Below are 22,391 nucleotides of genomic sequence, written 5' to 3'. Positions count from 1 at the left end.
GCGTAAAAAAAACGGACACAACCAACGCCTACCATTTTGCATTGCAGAAATTTCTTGGACAAAGTCCTGAGCATAATCACCAACAGAAACCCCCTGCGGGGAGGCAACACACGTTGTTCTAAAGTAAGGACCAAAGCTTTTATTTCTTACAAACAAACTGACACGCCTCCCAAATGGGTCTGGTTTAGATACTTTCTTATGGTTCCTATTGTTATGATTGCTTTCTAGTGAATGAGTTCCACTAATGAGGATATCAGCAAATCATATGAATTTTTAAGGTAAGAGGGCCGCCGCTCCTGGTCTAGAGAGTGTGCAGATAGCAATATTTCACATAATAAAGTAAGACAAGGTTTCCTTTTTGTTTTACAGAAATATTTTGAGGCCCTGAAGAGAGTTCCTTCATTAAGGAACTCGAAACGCATCGACCACCACGTTGTTAGGCCAATCTTTCAAATGTTCAAAGAACAATTTTGAATACTTTCATATGTTTAGATGGCCTATTGGATAAATTAGTGAATGTTTTGTTGAAAGTACACCTTAAGTGTACCATTTGATTTCCACTATATGTGTGGTACTGAGTAATTACTATTTGTGTTTTCCCCCATCTTTCCTTCCCACCTTTTTTCACGTTGTTCAAAAGACTTGCACATATGAGTATGAATGAAGATGGATGAGTGATTGACAGAATGCTAGTTATAAGTGAGCGCAAACTTTTTTAGATAGGATCCTTTCCCTCTTTCTCTCCTGTGGTTTCTATGTCAGTTTATAATGAAAAAATGTTCTTCTAATCAATATTTGTTGATTTCATAATTTAAATAAAATAGATTGATTTCAATGAACACTTGATTGGAAGAATCAGTTTGAGTCTGTTCTTCATAGTCTAGTTACGAGATGATTATATTGCAGTAGTGGTAAACTGCTGTTGTTTCTTAGTGTATACGGCTTGGCCTTACTGCAGAGTGTGGCAGGCCTCTATGTGAGCAACTTCGAAGTGAAGTACATCAACAACCACAGTAATCCTTTTCACAATCAGATATTATTTTGGCGCCGTTATATTGACGACGTCATTCTGATCTGGGAAGGTGACCTGGAAAGTCTAATAAACTTCCATAATTGGATCAACACATGTGATGATTGGCTCAAGTTCACATACACAGCCGATAAAAAACAGTTGGACTTTTTGGACATCACAATTTATGCAGAAAACCTAACCCTACAGACCAAGACTTTTCACAAACCAACGTCCAAAAACAGTCTCCTCTCTTACCAGAGTTACCATCCCAGAACACTAAGGGAAAATCTCCCCTACAGTCAATTCCTGAGGTTACGCAGGAACTGCAGTAACATCACTGAATATAAACAACAAGCTAATGACCTTGGACAAAAACCTGGAGATAGGAACTACCCTAAAAAGATCATCGAGAGATGCAAAAAAAGAGCACGTAACCAGAACAGAGAGTGGCTCCTTGAACCAACACCACGAGAACCAGAACCAGATATCTTAACTTGTGTAACGACCTACGGCCCAGCAAGCAACAAACTGAAGGATCAAAACTGGAGGATCCTGCCCAGCAAGCAACAAAAACTGGAGGATCCTGACCTCAGCAAACATAGATTGGCCCAAACCAAGAACTAGAAACTTAAAGGATATACTGGTACATACAAGACTCCCTCCAAAAAAACCTTTAACAGTCACAATGTCACCATGGGATGCCCGCCCAGTTGCTGGACATTACCCCTGTGGCTCATGTTCGGTCTGTCCCTTAACAAAAGTCACAAAGGAAATACAACTGTTGCCAGATTTCAAATGGAAATTACAAAACCACACCAATTGCAACACAAGTCATGTGATATACATGATCACATGCCCGTGCAAAAAACTCTATATTGGCATGACATGTAAAAAGGTGAAACAGCGCCTATGTGAACACCGAAGCAATATAAAATGTAAGAAGATCACAACCAAAATGTCCACACACTATTTGGAGGCAGGACACACTGTCAACAACCTGGAATGGGTCATTCTGGAATCCTTGACCCTTAAAGACTACAATGCAGAAAGAATCCTTTTCGAGAAGGAACAAAGATGGGTTCACAGACTAGGTACAGATCGAGAGGGACTCAACGATAATATCCCATGTGGAAGTATCTATAAATAATACCTAAAACGATGAAACACTGGACCAACAACCATACAACTATGATACTCTCTAACAGTTACCTATACAACAAAGAGCCAGAAAGTAAAAATATACACACTACCCTCTACTGCATAATCACGTTATGAATAAGTCCATAATGGAAACTGGGTAATAATAATACGCAAACCCGAATTAAGGGAGTAGGAAATATCGAAATAACAGGAGCACAGGAATCTTCTTAACTAACCGAAAAATGATTCGTTGAGATAATTTTCGTATACATACCTTTCCCCAAATACCATTTACAGTAAAAATATTTTTTCCAAAATACCGCCTACAGTTAAAATGGGCTAAAAACAGAAAAAAGACTATGAATAGACGACGATCTGTCGACCTAGCCTTTCTTACTTAAACACCCAAACCCGGAAATAGTAATGTTTCCGGGACCGCAGTGGCAGAGTCAGAACCAGTGGCATTATGGAGTGACCGCAGGTAGCAGGAGACCCAACCGCGACAAACACGTAACGTATTATACTGTGATAATCTAACTGAAATAAACCTGTTGTTATAGCAGGCACCGCTGACCCACGCAGATCCCGATGAGGTTCGAAAAAAAACGGAAATATGGCATGTCGAATGTGTTTGAACGCGTCCTAGTTTAACAAAATCAAGCTGTATGCATGAGACGAGCCCCTGAAGGTACATGAAATACGCCTTTAATTTTCCTGTATGGTCTGTTTGAAGAAACCCAATTATGTGTGTAGTGATTTGTGAGTGTGACACGTTTCTACATTGAATCATGAACACTACCCCCAGAAGGTACATGAAATACGCCTTCTTAATCCAGAACACAACGAGACATTCGTAAACCGGAGTGTGTGCATGGGAAACGCCGCTGAAGGTATATGAAATACGCCTTCATAAGCATGAGTATTATGTATTGAGAACAAGTGAATTAACTAACGCGAGTGCTGTCATATCCCATCTGAAGATACATGAAATACGCCTTCTTGTAATTGTCACTTTACGACAAAACTGCATGAAACAAAGCCTAAAAGGAATGCCTAAATGCTAATTGAGAACAATACATGCAATGTTTGACAAAAGTGAGAGAGTTGACCTTGTCCATGATATAGGGAGTTAGATCTGAAGTAACGGTGGGCGGCCAGCTACGCTCCGTCTGCGGAGTGTGCGTAGTGCCGCCTACTCCGCATTTTGCGGAGCTGGCGGAGCCAGGCGGCACTCCGCAGACGGAGCATAGCTGGCCGCCACCCGCCTCCCTCCCGCCCTCCCTAAATACTTTGAAATAAAGAAATGAAATAATTTAAAAAGCACTTACCTTGCCGCCGCTGCCTGCCGCGTCCCCGGGGCTCACTATCTTCCGTCTTCCATCTTCCGTACTAATGCGCATGCGCGGGCGGCCGCGCATGCGCATTTTCACGAGAAAATGCGCATGCGCGGCCGCCCGCGCATGCGCATTAGTACGGAAGACGGAAGATCGCGAGCCCCGGGGACGCGGCGGGCAGCGGCGGCAAGGTAAGTGCTTTTAAATTATTTGATTCTTTTATTTCAAAGTATTTAGGGAGGGCGGGAGGGAGGCGGGTGGCGGGGCTGGCGGCCAGTGGTGTTTGCGGAGTGGGGCTACGCGGAGTGCGGAGGTGGGCGTAGTTTCTCGCCCACTTCGCGTAGCTCCGCGAAGCCCCACTCCGCGAACTCCGCCCAGGGTTAATCTGAAGTATAATCACTCAATGAGTTGCTACATTTTTTGAGCATTTTTAATCGGTTCTTGGTATAATTTTTACCAGTCCCAACACTTTTGAATAAACCCCTTCCCTTTGTAAAGTTCTAAATTTTTAAATTTCTATCTTTCACAGGTACTATAGGCCTTTTAGGAACTAGAATTAAGGTTCCATCAAACGTTTACACTAAGTAGTACATAGGAGTAATCTTCACCTTTTCGCACACCACCCCCTGGTCCTGAAGAAAGCCCGACCGACCTACTGGCGACTGAGGGCTGAAACATGTCGACCTACTTCACCATTCTAGGGTAAAAGAGTCCTAATAACTCTGAATCACCTATATTGATTTTATCGCCTCTTTGAAACCAGAATGAATAAAGGATTTGTGTCTTGAACCTAGAGACTTTTAACACACCTCACTGAATCACGAGCACCTTTTCTGATCACTACTGTGTTAACAAAGGGTATCACCTCCTTGTGGAGGTGGCATAACCACTAAGCCCTATAATTATGCGGACACGTGTAAGGGAAAGCGGAGAACAAAGATATACCGCTAAACGCTACCACCAACCAACACGTGCATGAGGGATTTTTATTGGGATTTGACAGAACCATTTACATATACCCAATGTTATGCAGGACAAGTGATCCTCCTCCATTGATTAGTTGATATTAGATTCCAGGGAACTGGACGGATCACAAAATCCCCTTCCTCCCCTAAATTGATTTGGCATAACCCTTCTTTTGTTTACGCTACCCGGAATTGGAAGTATAGACATCTATCCCTGGGTTTTAGTGATCACATCTCAATACTGTTCGTATTGTAGGCAGGGCTCACACTCTAAGAATCTGCCCATCAGTGATGTAGACTCTGATGTAGATACATTATTATTTACCACCATAGACCAGTAAAGTCTTTTCATTTGGGGGGGGGGGGGTTGATGGCTCTCTGGCTCATCCCACAAGTGTTGCAGTCCCATACTAACCAAATTGGATTTTATGTTGCAGCCACTTGAACTTACATGAAGTATCTAGGACAAATACAGCTTTTAGAGCAGCTGCATTCTGAAGCAGCTCTGGGGTAGTCTATAATCTCTGCCAGTAAGCTATTGGACGGAATTTAGCAACCTCTTCCAGTCTGCTACTGCCTAGGTCGTAGAAGATTGGTTTTAAAGGAGTGCTCCATGGCAGATCAATAACACTTCTCACAAATTTATTTTGTGCTAAGACTAATGGATTTAATTCACTAAAATCCTAGAGTTGTGCGCCATACGTTACAGAGGCTATAACTTTGGTGTTGTATATCTTAAGTAATGGGTACATAGGTTGGGTATGTGAGGTCTTATATTCTTTCAGCAAAGCACCAGTTAAGTGAATATGCTATAGGGCCAAGGTATTTATCTGGGAATTCCAGTTGAGTCTATTCCCCAACGTAAACCCCAGATAATTGAAAACATCAGTTTGCGCCAATAATTCACCATTAAGGAACACTCTGCCCTTTGTTGCTCTGTGCTTGCGCAGAACCATAAACTTTTTTTTGTCTGCATTTATCACTAACCCACGATCTTTGCAAAACCCCTCAAATGTTACTCAGGCCCTCTGCAGACCACTCTGGGTCTTAGAAATAATCAGAGTATCATCTGCAAACATATGTATGGTAATTTTAACACCTGCAAGAGATGGTGCGTCTGTTGGAAAAGCAGAGAAATAGTCTACAACCCCATTATTAAACAATGAAAACTGGGTCGGCGCCAAGACGCACCCTTGACGCACACCTTTAGATACTGGGATTGGGTTGGTTTTATTACCCTGGGTGCTCCAACGTACTCGGGCATAGTTTCCTCCATGTAATTGCTCAACAACAGCTAGCAAATCTGCAGGCATACCCAAATCCTTGCTTACACTCCAAGGTTGTCTCAGCGAAACCAGGTCAAAAACGGATTTTAAATCCACAAAGGCTGCGTAAATGGTACCACCAGCCAGCACAACAACACCCCAGTAAATCAGAACAAACCGAAAGACCTGATCTATCGTGCTCACATGGGTGCGAAATCCTGCCTGTAGTGGAGTTAGTATATTCTTGTCTACAATCCAATCACATATCCTGTTTAGTACCATTCTACCCATATTTTTTTAAATGGCATCTATGAGACTGATTGGTCTGTAGTTGGCTGGGCACGAGCGATTCCCTTTTTTAAATATTGGCAAAATCTATGCGCCCTTCCATGAATATGGAATTGCTGACCTACTAGCTATAGCATTCACTAGCAGGAGTATATATTCTTGCCAGATTACATTGTCGTTCTGGAACAGATAGGCCGGTACGTCATCCGGACCAGGTGCTCTACCATTAGCAACTAAACCCAGCGCTATTTCTACTTTCCCTATATCAAATTTCAATACTGTGTCAGAAAACGAGGTAGTATGTACATCCTCGTTTTCGCCCCCTGCTTCCAAAGCAATTGCGTTGCAAAATGGGAGACCCACTTCTCCGGCTCTTCATGATTATGGGGCGTGGAAGCTTGCCCCCCTCTCCCCCATTTTACCTGCTGCCAAAAAAACTGGGAGTTACTTTCTTTACTGGCCTGATAGAAGTCTGCCCACCTTTGTTCGTCCCAATCCTTTTTTGCTGTAATTAAACAGATTTATATTTTTGCTGGGTACGCTTGACTGCAGTATAATTGTTCAGCTTAATAGCTCAGCCAATGACTTATAGGCTACCCTACAGTCCTTATTGTACCAATTAACGTCTTTGCTTTTCCGTCTAGTTGAGCTACTAACTGGTTTTAAGAAGAAGGTACTAATTTTACAAAACAGACCCTCATGCAACTTTGTTATTCTCTCATTTATCTCAGATTGTAGTGTGGTTACTCATAATTGTCCAAGGGTCTCAAAGACTGCTGCCCTAATGTCAGTGAGTGTTTGTTCACTAGCCACTACCGTGTCCCATTCTACCCTCCTCATACTGCTACAAAGCTGGACTTTGCTAGTTGGAGGAAGCAGTGGTGGATTTATTAGCTGTGTAGAACCCATAATTTCCATCTGTAATGAAAGAGGATTATGGTCGCTTTCCCCTCCCTCCAAGGCCTCTCTATATAGAAATTCAGACCAGTGTTCTAAATTTATGAGTATGTAATCAACCTGACTTGTACTCACACCGTTATTGAAAGGGTTGGCTCCATGCTTATCTGAGGGTGAACATTTACTGCTCTAAGCCCCCTCCATACACAATGCCTTAAGTTTGAAGGCTGCCTCTGACCATCGCTTGATGGGGGGTATCTCTAAACTAGTGATGCTCCAAAGTGCATCTTCTTCTTCCGTTTATTTCGAATTCTCACTACCAAGGGGTTCAAAGGTGGTATTGAAATCCCCCGCAAAAAATATTTTGGGGGGGCCTGCCAATCAGCCCAGAAAATCCTCTAGACAATCAACTGTGCTAGATTGTCTTTCTCCAGTGAGACCTCCTGCGTATATATTTACGATCATTATCTCCGTATTAGGGTTAGCCAGTAGGCGTATGGCCATAATATTTGGACTATCAATGGGGACTATACTCATTGTAAAACCCAAATTCTGCTTGACCCAGATAGTTAGTCCCCCTGCGCGTCTACCCTTCTGCCGTTGGGTTGCCGGTTTAAAGATATTAAAAAATCCCAACCGATATGAAGGTTTGGTTGACCACGCCTCCTGGAATATGCAGATGTCAAAATGCTCTATTAATTCCTGCCAGTCCTGTGACTCTACCTTGGACTGCAGACCCACAATGTTCCCGGAATTGTAAGATATCGGTACAGAATGCAAAGGTGACTGCAAATCCAAGCTGCTAGTTTGGTTACACTGTGGATCGATCTCCCCCCCCTCCTTATCAAGGTGTGTGGTTTGATAACCTACTAACCCTTTAATACTTTGTGAACTGACGTGCAATTCTGGTGTGAGGCAGTCACAGCAATCCCACCCACTGAGGGGGCAAATCTATTCTCTGTACATATACCATGCCGTCAGGGTTGCCTTGAGCACTCGATTTGGCTCCATTCCCCCCATGGGCATACCAAAACCACCAGTTCCACTACCCTGGCTGTGTGGTGACTTAAAAAGAAACGCATAAGGCAATGCTCTAATTTCAGAACAATCACGTGGAATACAACACAGTTGATCTATTAGAAAGCATGGCGTTAACCAATTTATTACAATTTAAAATCACACAATCTCCCCTCAATGTTTTTTGGGCTGGTCCTAACCATTCTACTCCTTTAGACATTATAACTTGGTTACTAAGTGAGTCCCCCCGGATCCCTCTTAGTTTTACTTGAAGGGTTAGCCAATGCAAAGAATTGTTCATTAATTGTTCAGTAGACTCCCAAGTGCCCTTCCCTCAAGGGTGGGACATTTCCCAGAAGCAATACAATTGGGGAAGAAGCCTCCGGTAGATATAGTGATTGACGCACTGTGTTGGTTTGCCTTCGGTCCACACCTTGCTGTAAAGCGACAGTCTCTTTTCCCGACACCTTTGATGGTTGACCGATATCAGTGACCATACCTGCTGCAATGGCTGGGGATTGGTTTGCGATTTATATTAAAGTTCTTATTTCCTCCCTTATTCCCTTTTGTTGACAATACAACTGAGTTATCCACAGGTAGATTAGGAACCTCTGTAGTTTGTGCCCCTAATGGGGGCCCTCTAATCGCAGAAGGTTCAGAGCCCTCGGAGAGTGCTGCGGAACTGTGGTCTACGTTTTTGCATTTACATTTACAATGGCATGTTCCTGGCCTTTCTATTTGGGACAATCTCTCCTCAATTAATGATTTGCTTACTAGCGGATTCAATAGAACTGAACCAAAGTCTCTAGTCTTTTCCATTGGTCAGCGTCTTGCTGGGGCCCAATGTGATGCAAGAGTTGCCATTGGACTAAGTAATAACAGACCTTGGTCGGTTTCTATAGCCATTATTCCAGTGTTCGATGATTTAGTGGTTGGCTGCTTTGACCTGGCTTTATGCTTTTATAGAGTGCCTCCCTCCCCGACTCCGATTGGCAGGTGGTTCATTATTAATTACGATGGGCAGCCTTGACGAACAATCTCTCTGAAATTTCTTAGCTCTTGTGGAAACCTCGCTACCATCTAGATCACATACCACTAGCTGTGTGGGGGGTATCAAAATTGCAGGAGTTTTCACAAAACCAGCCAATTGCCAGGGGTTATTTACGGTGATGGTAAAGCATCTTGTCCCTTCAAATCAGAGTCAAAGCCTGTTGTTTCCTCTGATAGTAGCGCCTGGGCCTATCAGTGCTGGCATACAATCGATTGGTCCCCCATCTCCACCACCGTCAGGCTTGCCAAATCTGCAAGCTGGTGCCCCCTTGGGAGGACACAGGTGATTTAGCCGTATTTATACCTCCTAGTGAGGAATGTTTCTGAATAGCAATAGTGTCCAGCGAGGGACGCCTTTCTGTTAACAGGATTTCTTTAATTAGGACCGACTCTGCCCTTGTAAGGAAGGTGTCTAAGGTCCCCACAATTCCTCCCCCGGGAGGTGCACATTGTTCCATTCATTTGCCCATTGGCCCGAAATCAAAGACTCTCGTGGGACTCTTGGGACTTGAAAAGTATATAAACCTTGTACCTTGGTGTTGAGATTCCTAGGGCCCGATGTAGGTAGGCCGTTACCGATCGGTAACGGCCGAAAATACCGATTTTGGGCCCTTACCGATCGGTATACAGCCATCGAGATGTAGGGCAAAGAAAAACGTCCAAACCGGTACAAATACCGAATCGGAATGACTACCGAATCGAAAATAATCCTATTCGGACATACCCTGAATCGGAAATGTAACGAATCGGTAACATACCGAATCGGATAAAAAGACCGATTCGGTCCATGTACCGAATCGGTAGTGACACCGAATCGGAAATCATCCGAATCGGACCATGTACCGAATCGGTAGTGACACCGAATCGGAAAAATTCCGATTCGGTTCATGTATCGATCCGGTAGGGACAGCGAATCGGAAATAAGCCGATTCGGATAACCTACCGAATCGGTAGAATCACCGAATGGGAAAATCCCCGATTCGGACAGATAGGGAGATGTAGGGAAGCACAGAAATACCGATTTTGGCTCTAAATCGGTATTTCTCACTCGGTATTTACCATGGATTACAATCAGGTGGTAACCAACTCCAACCCATAAAAACAGACCCAAAATGCATTGCAACTTGCAGGATGGCAGCTTTTTATGTCATTGCAAGGCGGCTACGGCTACATCAGGAAGGACAGAGGGAATGGCAAAGAGAGGAACAGGTCTACAGACAGAGGATCACCCTGTTCATGCTCAAAGAGGCAGAGATCCTACAGAGGTACAGGCTGGACTCAGACACCATTCTGGAGCTCATCAGGGACCTCAAACCACTGTTGGACCACCCCACCCCAAGGGCACACGCCATCCCAGCGCACGTCCAGGTGCTATGCAGCTTACACCTGCTTGCGTCTGGCAGCTATCAAAGTGGAGTTGCAGCGGTAGGAGGGGTGACCCAGAGCAGCCTGTCAAGGTTCTTCCACACATTCCTTGATGCCATGATACACAGGATGGACCAATACATCTCTTTCCCTGCAACCCACGCAGAACTGGTACAAACTAAAGCTGACTTCTACCAGATGGCACAATTTCCCCAAATCATTGGCTGCATAGATGGCACGCACATTCCGATTTGCCCCCCAGCTGACACAGAATACATATACCGCAATCGGAAGTCTACGCACACCATCAACGTTCAGGTGATCTGCAATGCGAAGTGCACCATCACAGACCTGGTTGCAAAATTCCCAGGGAGTACCCACGACTCCTACATTTTTCAACAGAGTGGCATCTATGCACGGCTGATGGCTGGCGAATTTGGTGAAGGATACCTCCTAGGTGGGACACATCATCAGACCCCCATAACACAAAGTAGCTAAGTGTAATACATGTATGCATGTGAGTAATGTTACCCCTTTTCCTTGTAGGCGACAGTGCATATGCCCTCCGCTCATTCATACTCACCCCCTACCTCAACCCCTCCACACCCAGCCAAAGGAGGTATAACCGGGCCCACAAAAGCACAAGGAATGTAGTTGAACGGACTTTTGGCATCTGGAAAAGTAGATTCAGATGCCTGCACAAGAGTGGAGGTGCAAGGCAGTATACCCCCATCACCTGCTGCAAGATCATAGCTGTCTGTGCAATGTTGCACAACCTTGCGGTGAAGAAGGGCACTGAGGTGGAGTTGTCTGACTACGAGGACCATGACGACGACGTTGCTGTGCCACTAACACAACCTGCTGGGGTGTCTACGCCAAGTGATGGCAGATACAGACGTGAGGAGATTACAGAAAACTATTTCTGAGTGAGTACAGATGCACAGACAGGTAAATGGTTGTGAGGAAAAGCAAATTTTAATAATGTTGCAACACCGTTACTGCACTGATGTGCAATAAAAGAAAATGTCAATGTAAAGAAAATAAATGTCAAAGGTCCGGGTTGCCTCACCCGCCCTGGCAAGCCTACTTTTTGCTGCGCTTAGCAGCCCCACTGGGGTGTGCCTCACCCCCTTCCGCATGTCCAGCGGCTTCTGCAGAGCGCCTGGTACTCCAGCGCGGCTCCGACACAGCGCTGGCCGGGCTGCTGCGGCTGCTGCTGTCCCCAGCCTCCCCCAGGTCCAGGGCTGGATTGGCCGCAGTGTTGGAAATGATCATTGCCTCCATGGCTCTGAGGAACACAGCATTGGACAGGGAGTGCCGCAAGGCTCTTCCCTGAGCCCTACCCTGTTCAATGTATACGTCCGCCCCCTGGCAGAGGTGGCTAGAAGAAATGGACTTGCCCTGGTAGCTTATGCAGACGATACCCAGTTGGTGGTGGCACTTAATGACAACAGTGGTCTGGAAGCACAACACTTTAAACAGACACTCACTGACATCACCAACTGGATGACGGCGAATTTTCTTCAATTAAACGCCGGGAAAACTGAGATTCTCCTCCTGGGCAAAAACACTTCGTCCTGGGGTGACAGCTGGTGGCCGGATGCGCTAGGCCCACCGCCTACGCCTAAGGACTGTGTCAAAAACCTGGGAGTTTGGGTGGACTCTGCTCTAAAGTTCACGCACCACACAAAAAAAGTTGCCGCCACATGCTTTGCCGTCCTGCGTAACATCAGGCCCATTCTGAAGTTCTTTGACTGCCGCACTCGCAAACTAATCGTCCAGGCGACCATCCTTTCTAGACTGGACTATGCCAGCTCCCTTCTACTGGGGGCTAATCTAGCTGAAATCACTAGATTGCAAAGAGTTCAGAATGCGGCTGCCAGGGCTCTGGTTGGTCTCCCGCGCCATTCCTCGGTATCTGGAACCTTGAAGAAATTGCACTGGCTCCCGGTGGGCAAAAGGGTCCAGTTCAAAGCACTGTGCCTCGCTTTCAAAATCCTTAAAACCTCCTCCCCCCCAATGCTTCGCCCACTTCTGTCAGAGTACATCCCCAGGAGATCGCTCCAGTCAGAGGGGTAGCATCTGGCGATCATCCCCGCATCAGACTGGCTAGAATGGGCGGCCGCTCTTTCGGCTTCCTAGCGGCCAAGTTATGGAATAGCCTTCCTGAAGCTATCCGTGGGATACAAGATCTCCTAGCCTTCAGAAAGGCTGTCAAAACACACCTCTTTCAACAATAGTTTCATCCTTTACGTCTCCTCCTCATTGTAAACTGTCCTTCTGCAGCGCCGGGACGCCCCTTCGCTGGGGCAGCCGTGCGCTATATAAGTCACCATAGCATAGCATAGCATAGCATAGCTGTGTGATGGCTGTGGTCAGCCTGCCAAGACCTGCAGCAACTTCCTTATTTGTGTCAACAAAAGCCTTAAACCCTTGCACCATCTCGCCCATCTGCAGGTTGTGCTGGCGAAGCTGGCGCTGGCAGGCCATGATGGACTTTGCCTGCATGCGCTGGATCTTGACCATGCTGCCTTCAAGCCCCTGGAAGACGCTGCCCTCCCGTGCCGGAGGTGCAGTGCTGGAAATGGCACGCCTCCGGGAACTGCTGCTGCTGCCCTGCTGTGTGGGCTGGGGTGCCACTGGTGTTGTTGTGGTGGTGGCTGGGGCCTGACCCGCTGCTCCCTGGATAGGGTTGAGTGGAGCCACAACCATACTCCTGGCAGGAGATGTGGTAGGTGCAGGGTGGGCCGTTGTCGGAGAGTTCTCAGGGGAGAACAGCAATGGGGGTGTGCCAGACATTTGTGGGGAGTGAAGAAATGCGTAGTCTAGTCCCAGGTCTCCCTCATTTCCCTGGCCAATGGTGTTGTCCTCCTCCTCCACCTCTTCCAGGGCAGCCCTGCCACCGCACTGGAAGTTGGTGCTGGTGCCGGTGCCTCAGTAGCTTGTGCTCCTCCGCCTGATGGTGCCCCTAGGTATAAAGAAGCATTTGTGAATTGAGTGCCGATGTATTACAGTCACTACAATTAAAGCATTGCACATGTCCTTGCATATACTTTGAATGTGTTCCACTGTTTTCTATATTGTGGTTCTGCACTGCCATATTTTGCCTACTTCTGCTGACTACATTTACCATGATGCTTTTCTCTTGTATGTTGGTTACAGTACTGGGCTGGGGTTTGGCTGTGCATTGTGTCTAAAGGGGAGGTGTCTGGTAGGGTGTGTCATGATGCGCATGCTTCTTACCTGTAGCTGTAGCTCTGGCTGAGCTAATCAGGGTCCCGATTCCAGTCAGACTCTCCCTCTCGATGGTGCTGGACACCAGTTCCTCCAGCTCAGTGAGGGGTGGCGCCGGGTTCCTGCCTCCACCAGTCAGTGCAGCTTGCCTCTGCAGCTCAGCCATTTTGCGTTTCGTCAGGCTGCGGATGTCATAAAATCTTTTTTTTAGGTCATCAAGGGTCCTGGGGGTGACACCTACTGAGTTGACCTTCCCACCAATCTCGCTCCAGAGCCTCCTCTTCGTGCTGTCCGGTACAGTGAGGGACAGCCTCTCAAAGAGCTGCCTGTGCACCCTCACCACCTCCTCCACCAACACCTGCAGCTCCATGGTACTAAACTTGGGCTTTCTCTTGTGGCCAGCCTTCTGGCTCTCACTGCTGCTTGCCATCTTGCTATCACAGTGCTCTGGCTCCTGCTTCCACTGCTGCTCACTGTGAATGTTCAGCTCAGGCTGCCTCTCCAGAAAGTTCTTAATGAGCTGCACCTGCCTGGGTAGCCACTCCCTGCTTGGGTGGGGGAGGGTGGATCCACCTCATTGGCTGTTTCGGATTTTACCGATTCAGATTTTACCGAATCGGATTCTACCGAATCGGATTTTGCCGATTCGGATTGTTCAATGCATTCCTATGGGCATTTTGGCCATGGGGGTGTATTTCGACCTCCGAATCGGTAATTGCCGAATCGGTATTTGCCGATTCGGCAATTTCCGATTCGGTGGTAGCCGATTCGGTACATTCCGAATCGGTCCATGCCGATTCGGTACGTATCGAATCACAATACCGATGACGAACGAATCGGTATTTTTTCGTATTTTTTTTCCTACATCTCGTTTTCCGATTTCAGAATACCGATTCGGTGCGCCTCCGTATTTTGAAATCGGAAAAAGCGATTTACCTACATCGGGCCCTTGGTGCCTTGGTCCAGACGTTGGAGGGTGTGCTTAGCCCGGCCTTTCTGGACTCGGACGGGCCCGCCCTTGGCCCGGGCTTATATTGGGAACGCCCGCACTGCGGGAGCCCTTGCAGGCAGATAAGTGCCTCCTGGCACGAAATCTCACTGGTGGCGTATACCGCAATGCCCCCTGGTGATTGTGGTCCCGATAATGGCAGGCAGAGACCAACAAGTGCAGCAAATTCAGCTCCCACGCTGTGGGAGCCCTTGCTGGCAGATAAGCACCTCCTGGCATGAAATATCGCTGGCGGCGCATCCCACGATGCCCCCTGGTGATTGTGGTCCCGATAATGGCAGACAGAGACCAACAAGCGTGGTGAATTCAGCCCCCGTGCTGCAGGAGCCCTTGCTGGCAGATAAGCGCCTCCTGGCGCGAAATCTCGCTGGCTGCGTATGACGTGATGCCCCCTGGTGATTGTGGTCCTGGTACTGGCTTGCAGAGACCAACAAGCGCGGTGAAATCAGTTACCCAATAAATCATGATGAGGTGGATCAGACTGATACTGCATTGCAGCAATATTTTGATTTTAATTTGGGGCTGTTCTTCTTGGTTGGTCTGGCCTTAAACAGCAGAAAGATAAGTAGCCTGACACGTGTTGTAGAGGCTGTAACCAATCAGACAGCTATGGCACTTGGAAATCTGACGGAAGAACTACAAATTGCGAGAATTGTGGCGCTCTAAAATAGGATGGTGTTGGACGTGATCTTGGCTGATCGTGGTGGATCATGCTGCATTATCTGGAGCAGTTGCTGCGTGCATATCCCTGACCCCGCCCCTTCAGTTTTTGAGGCAATTTCTAAATTACACAAGACAGCCACTGAAATCCACCCTGACTCAGGGACATGGACTTGGACTGGATGGCTATGGACACTGTTTTCTGTTTGGGGCTGGAAGTTATTATCCACCTTATGTATATTTGTTGCGAATCTTTGTTCCTGGTGCCATTTTATTCAATGTGGCCCAATGCTTTGTTCCCTATGTGTTTCTACTTGCACTTCTTGTACACAAGATTAATGAAATGTTCAGAATGTAAATGTCCGACTAGTAACTCATCAAGAGCTTAGTCAACTGATGTTGATTAATATAGGAGATAACTTTCATGTTTCCTCTATTGCATAGAGAATGTCTTCAGCTAATGCTGAAAGGGCCATCTGTGGAAATTGCAGAAAATACCGTTAGCCTAAGCTGAAGCCATTTTGTTTGTGGCATCCATTTGCATTAGCCATGTGTTAACCATGTTATTCTGCCGTCTTCACTGTTGCCTGCCTTTATATTCTGCTTGAGTCATCTGCTTTAGTTAACTCCTTCTATTCTAAGCCAGAGTAATGTATGAGCTCAGAAAGGCCTGTAGCTGCTAGAATGCACCTGTTTTAGAATATAACTGTCAGGTTATTCAAACTAAAGTAAGCAGTTTTGTCTCCCCTCCCACTTTGCTGACTAAGGGCCATATGTATGAAGCAAATTTGCATTCGTGAAGGCCGAAATTCGCAGAATTTCGGCCTTTGCAAATGCGAATTAGGAAAATGATATGTATGAATTAAAATCTGGTGCAAAATAAGGAATCGCAAAATTTGCGATTCCTTATTTTGCAATTGCATTTAAGGAATCGCACATTTTGCAATTCCTTAAATGCAATGTATGAAGCCCAAACAAATTCCAAAATGCCCTTAAGGAATCGCAAATTACCACCAACTTCTAGTTGGTGGTAAGTTGCGATTTCCTTTAAAAATGCACATTTCAGCATTTTTCAAAGTGCCATGTAACGCACATACGTGCCCTTAGGGCATGTATGTGCGCCACATGTGCACCCATACATATTTCAGGGGTGCAACAGGGTGTCCTTTAGACACCCCTGCACCCTTGAAATTATTCTCAATTTGCGATTTTCAAATTGCGAATTGCAAAATTGAGAATACCTTCCCATTCATTCCTATGGGCCTCCTGGCCCATCGAAATGAATGCCAAAGTATTCCTTAATTGCGATTCACAATTTGCTAATCGCAATTAAGGAATACTAAGAATTCTCTAAATAAAAGCGGATTTGTACATACATACCAATTTGCGATTCTGAAATAGCGATTTCTTAAAAATCGCTATTTCAGAATCGCAAATCGGTACCTTCATACATATGGCCCCAAGTGATTTCTGTCTGCCCATGTTAGTTTATAACTATTCCTGTATATGCCTGTACATCCTCTGTGAGTCTCCATGCTTACTCAGCAACAAATCGGATATATAAGCACCATAGTTTCTGTACTCCTTGTACTACCTCATACAGTGCCCAAGGGTGTTTTATTGATGTAGTCCCATTCATGAGTGTTAATAAACTTGTTTTCTTGATCTTCCAGCTTCTGTGCCAATCTCTATTTTGTTGGTTTAAGGACCAGTGGACAGACAAGGGTGAACCCCTGCATCGGTGGGCCCCTAAAAAGGCTCATTTACACAATGCCACCTTTCAAAAGGCCTTAGCCTCTGGGAACAGTCCAGAAATTTGAAAGGCGCGACAATTTGGCCGATATATAAGAAAGATGATGCAAAGTCCAATAATTTCTACCTAATCAGTTTGATGGATGTGGGGGAGAAAGTATTCTCCAAAGTATTGTTAGATATAATAAAAACTTGGGTAGAGCAAGAAACGTAATACCGGTTGAGTAAGGTGGTTTTAAAAAAGGACAATCAACTATTGACCTTTACCTTAGCCTATGAGAAATGGCAAAGTGGTCTATTGCGTTGAGGGGCTGACTATTTTGTTTTGTCAATTTCCGGGCCGCCTGCAGCCTGGTCGACTGTAAGTTGCTGTGGGATATACAGAAGTGGCTAAGTATTAACAACACACTGATGGACATAATTCAGGAGCTACGGAGTAGTGTGCTACTCGCCAATAAAAAGCGCTTCAACTCTGCATCAGGAGTAACAAGCGCTATATAAATGCAAACCTTTTTTCCTCCTCTATCCCTCCACTATCCTTCTGAATCCAAATACCTGACTAACCTATCACTACTCAAATTACTTTCGTATTTCACTATACTAATTCAACACTAATCCTTCTTGGGTTCCGGAATAGCGTGTTACTCGCCGAAAAAAGCGATTCGACGCCTCATCAGTGGTAGTAAGCGCTTTTTAAATGCAATTACTATACAATACATAGCCAGAATTGGATCCGAGAGATCTTAGATACCAGAGGACCTTATCAAAGAGATTTCAGGTAAAGAATTGCCTATGACAGGGGTGTGTCCTGGCTCCCCTATCATTCTCTCTATTCTTGTTTGACCTACTGAACATTAAAAATGAAAGTAAGAGGCCTCTGTCCCAAAATGGACTAGACCCTTGTCCCATACCTACTATACACTGATAATTTGGTGATAGTGGAAATGACGGAAGGGGGATTACAAAAGAAACTGGATTCCTTTCATGACTACTGCTTAAATGAAAGACTTACTGTTCATTTGGATAAGACTAAGATAATGGTGTTGGGGAAAGGAAAGGGGGTTTTAACTGACATTTGGGCATAAATACTTGCATTTGTGGTTTGACACAAAGCTAAACTGGAGAGATCACCTTGAACCACTAATATCAACTGCTTTGCCTTTGGTATGGGCCCTAAAACAGTTTAACCGTAGGTATGGATGGCGCCCTCTATGCCTATATTGTCAACCTTTAATTCTTTGGTTCCGCCTAACTTCCAAAATGGGGGAGAAGTGCTAACCCTCGATGGCAAGTTGGATTGGAATCTGGAAGAGGGTAAATGTATGAAACGGCTCCTTACACTGCTACCCTCAACTATGATTCAAGCTGTAAGGGTAGAATGTCAGCTAACGGCCTTGAGCTATTTGGGGGTACAACCCACACTGATTTTCAGGCAGGGATTAAATAGAAAGGAAACCCCTAAAATATCGCACCTCTTCTAAGCTGAGATAGAGAACAGTGAACGGTTCTGGACCTCTCAAATAAGAGATATGTTAGGGAAGCTCTATGTCAAACTGTCAGTAGCACCAGATCCTTGGAGGAAAGGTCACAGGTCCCTAAGCAGGAGCTGCACAGCATTGTAGATAAAAGTGCAATAGAGGAAGACTTTCTTTACTTGAGGGATAAATCAGTCACTCAATTGCTGGTTGAAGCGTGGAGCAATAGTGTCCAATTCCCATAGGTGGAGGTACCTAACCCCAAACTTAGCAATGCAGTCTTAAAATTCCAGGTCGGGATAAATCCACGTTATGTAGATAAGAAGACACAAATAGTAATGAGAGATGAACAGGACAAGTGCACAAGTGGGTTAAAGGTGAAATGTAATTGGATGCATATTTTATTGGACTGCTATGGTTCATAGGCGAACAAAACATTTTAAAAGCCAATTTTTATAATTTATGGAATTACCGATAGGGATCAAGCCTTCAACCTGTTTGCAGCATTAGATTTTTTAATGTTGTTTGTGCAATTAGGTGTTTTTTTAACTCGATATGTGAACTACTAAAAGGACTGTCAGACAATTTGTAGATGACCTGGTGGGTTGATAGACCCCCCCACCGCCCATCAATCTGACTCTTCTTTTTGTATTGCTGTCTTTATACTGTTGAAGTGTTTTTAACCACTTTTTATCTATGATTTTAGGAGGGCTTTCACGGCAGTGTTTATGGACCATGGTTTAAATGAACAATTATTTGACTTAAATTGACTATCCGTTAGCAGTAGAGTGCTAACAACAAGCCCGAAACCTGTCCACACTGGCTGTTTGCGCCATACAGCTGAAATTCCTCCTGTAGGTGCCACTGTGGACACCACAATAAAGATTACGGACGTGGTGGTCTATTCTCGTGTACTGTGCTGAGAGAGAACTTTAAAAAACACAAAGAATGTTGTACATCTTGGTTTATGGTCTGGCATGAGGTCAAATTATTGGGTCAGGTGAACAAACATTTGCACTGAGAATGGTAGACAGCTTTGGTCTCCTTCACATTAGGTGGTATGCGCCAACCCACCAGTTCCGGCTGAAAATAGTTGTGCGCATTGTGAGTGTGACACAGCACTCCCACATCAGTCTATCCAGCGCTTTGAAGCAGTGTGTGTTGGAAGATACTTCTTGTAGTGGAGTGCGCCACCAACCTGTGAGTGTTTCCTCTTAATTTCGAATGTTTAATAATGGCAGGGCCTGTGGTGGTGCCCTCTCTGCTTACATTTATGCCAAACCTCATTAACACATTAGGTGGTGGTTTTGCCTTGCATTACACACTTGCATTATTTAGGAACGGAACTCCACAGAGAGCAGTTTTGTCTCTTCCCTAAAAACAATTTTCCCGACCTGTGATTCCATCATTTTTTCTTTTTTGAATTTCTTTAACGGTCTTTGCCTGTGGTTGTTACAGTTTAAAATTTGAGTTTTAACTGCCTGTGATTTCACAATTTATCACCTGTTTTGTGTTTAAACTTGTGCTTGTTCCTGCCCGTGACTGCTTCTATTTAACTTGTTGAAATGTGGGATTTGCAGTCCAAATTGTAACGTTTCCCTCTCATTTCCTGTGACTACCAGTTTTTCCCTTTAAAATACTCCTCTGCTCTGTGCTAAGACCTGTATGTTAAGCAGTGCACTCCCAGCCACCATTGTGTATTAACAAGTCGGTGGAACCAGCCCCACTCCCTGCAACAGGGATATTCTACATCAGAGGGTGCTCTGAAACAGCAGTAATCTGCTGTTGTGAGAAAGTGCCATCTTTCTTGCATTGGTATGCTTTCACTTTTTGCCGAACTGCTGATGTACTTTGACTGAGTATGCCCTGGGCTCCTGCCAACCAGGTGTACCACTTTTGGCCGCCATAAGTGTGGCAGGGTATGCTCAGACGTGAGTCCCTTGCTCACTTTGCCACTGGATTCAAGCAAGCCGGGCTGAAGACGGCTGGAATGCCAGAAACCGGTCCTCAGAAGCTTGTTTCCGGTCCAGGGAAGACATGGCTTGGCAGTTCGGGCTGGACTGTTCCCATGAGGCTCAGGGTCAGACTGATTTGCATACAGCCATGTCTGAACTGGGGTGGCAGAGTGGGCTAAAGAACGGTGATGGATTAAACCCAGATCTTTTGACTGGGTGTGAGTGTTTGATTGATTCAGATGCTCCGTCCATCACCACCCCCTTTTGTACCACTTTTGGCCGCCATAAGTGTGGCAGGGTATGCTCAGACGTGAGTCCCTTGCTCACTTTGCCACTGGATTCAAGCAAGCCGGGCTGAAGACGGCTGGAATGCCAGAAACCGGTCCTCGGAAGCTTGTTTCCGGTCCAGGGAAGACATGGCTTGGCAGTTCAGGCTGGATTGTTCCCATGAGGCACAGGGTCAGACTGATTTGCATATAGCCATGTCTGAACTGGGGTGGCAGAGTGGGCTAAAGAACGGTGATGGATTAAACCCAGATCTTTTGACTGGGTGTGAGTGTTTGATTGATTCAGATGCTCCGTCCATCACCACCCCCTTTTGTACCACTTTTGGCCACCATAAGTGTGGCAGGGTATGCTCAGACGTGAGTCCCTTGCTCACTTTGCCACTGAATTCAAGCAAGCCGGGCTGAAGACGGCTGGAATGCCAGAAACCGGTCCCCGGAAGCTTGTTTCCGGTCCAGGGAAGACATGGCTTGGCAGTTTGGGCTGGACTGTTCCCATGAGGCACAGGGTCAGACTGATTTGCATATAGCCATGTCTGAACTGGGGTGGCAGAGTGGGCTAAAGAACGGTGATGGATTAAACCCAGATCTTTTGACTGGGTGTGAGTGTTTGATTGATTCAGATGCTCCGTCCATCACCACCCCCTTTTGTACCACAACCAGGTGTCCAGGGCATGGTGACCAGAGAAGACCACTGAGGGCTGAAGCACTTATTGTGCCACCCTCAGGGGCACTGTACCCTGGCACCCACACACTGCCTTTGCAGGCAGAGTGGCTGGGTACAGAACTAAACAAAGAGTCGACATGGCACACCTGCCCACAGCGCCCACTGCCCTGGTATACTTCAGTCACCCCTGTCGCTGGGTGCCCTATGCCAGAGGTGTGGGCGCAGGTGCATGAGCTCTGTGCCCCTACAGTACCCAGGACCATTCCTGGGCACTGTAAGTGCAGTAATGCCATTAAGAGTATATGGTGCTGGGAGGTTGTCATTACGAACTCCACAGCACCATAATGGCTACACTGAAGACTGACAAGTTTGGTACCAAACTTCTCAGCACATTAAACCTGCACTGATGCCAGTGTGGGATTTAATGTACAAATGCACTAGAGGGCATCTTAGAGATGCCCCCTGAAAACCTAACCTACAATCCACGTCTGGGCTGAGTGGCTGCAGAGGCTGCCACACAGCCGACATGTTGCTGGACACCTGGGTGGAGAGCCCCCAGCTCTCCTGGGCCTGCAACAATGCACATCCTGGGTGAGGTGCTAGGTCTCCTCCCCCAGGATGGGCAGGGGGAAGCTTCAAAGGCATGCCGCCTCTGTGAGCTTCTCCAGACCATTGGCTGTACTCAGGAACTGGCCCCCACCGGTTCTAACCCCCAATCTGGTAGAAAGACTGGCGGGAAACCCTACGTCAGGAAGGGGGGTGTGCCAGCCTGTGCCAACCCCACCCCTCAGGTGGGAAAGGCGAGGTGAAGCACGACCCCAGGCTTCGGCCATCTTTAAGATGGGAAGCCCTGCCCAATCACAGCTAGGCTCCTGCCCCGCTCCCACAGGAGAGGAGCAGGCTAGGGGGTATACCCACCCCAGGACAGGGACCTATTGGTCCCTGCCCTTGCCCTACCCATAAGGCCCCTAACTTTAGTATTTAGAGACACCCTGAACCTTCCCTCCTCAGATCCCGATTCG

The 22,391-nt window shown here is 46.2% G+C and overlaps 1 long non-coding RNA gene across 1 annotated transcript in view; it reads left to right on the top strand.

Annotated features, from left to right (window-relative positions):
- LOC147727809 (uncharacterized) overlaps positions 1–22,391 on the top strand; it is a 375,155-nt gene that overhangs the window by 49,817 nt on the left and 302,947 nt on the right. The gene's annotated exons all lie outside the window — the stretch shown is intronic.

Source organism: Lissotriton vulgaris, chromosome 3_1 (genome assembly GCF_964263255.1).
Source record: "Lissotriton vulgaris chromosome 3_1, aLisVul1.2, whole genome shotgun sequence".
Taxonomy (NCBI): Eukaryota; Metazoa; Chordata; class Amphibia; order Caudata; family Salamandridae; genus Lissotriton; species Lissotriton vulgaris.
The sequence above is the reverse complement of the archived record's forward strand: the minus strand, read 5'-3'. Positions and strand labels throughout refer to the sequence as shown.